Source organism: Mandrillus leucophaeus, unplaced genomic scaffold, assembly GCF_000951045.1.
Source record: "Mandrillus leucophaeus isolate KB7577 unplaced genomic scaffold, Mleu.le_1.0 Scaffold291, whole genome shotgun sequence".
NCBI classification, from domain to species: domain Eukaryota; kingdom Metazoa; phylum Chordata; class Mammalia; order Primates; family Cercopithecidae; genus Mandrillus; species Mandrillus leucophaeus.
Window position 1 is genome coordinate 1479100 of NW_012103043.1, and position 337 is coordinate 1479436.

The following is a 337-nucleotide window of genomic DNA, read 5'->3' on the forward strand; positions in this document are numbered from 1 at the left end:
GAGGACAGCCTGGGCGCTCAGTGGCCCCACTCCAGGGAAAACCTTCCCACTCCACCCCCTTCTGGCTTCCACTCAATACAACCTTGCACTCATTCTGCAAGTCCACATGTGACCCAAGTCTTCTGGTGCACCAAGGCAAGAACCCAGGATACAGAAAGCCCTGTGACTAACACAAGTCGCCCTGTAGACGGCAAACTAAAAGAGCCCCCGTAACACACGCCCACTGGGGCTTCAGCTGTAAGCATTGACCCCTAGAGACTGCTGTGGGGTCGGAGCCCCAGCCTGCGCATCTGTCAGCTCCCCTAGAGGATTGGGCAGCGGAGCACTGAAGAAGCGA

The 337-nt window shown here is 57.6% G+C and overlaps 1 protein-coding gene across 1 annotated transcript in view; it reads right to left on the reverse strand.

Annotated features, from left to right (window-relative positions):
• RTN4R (reticulon 4 receptor) overlaps positions 1-337 on the reverse strand; it is a 68875-nt gene that overhangs the window by 51183 nt on the left and 17355 nt on the right. The gene's annotated exons all lie outside the window — the stretch shown is intronic.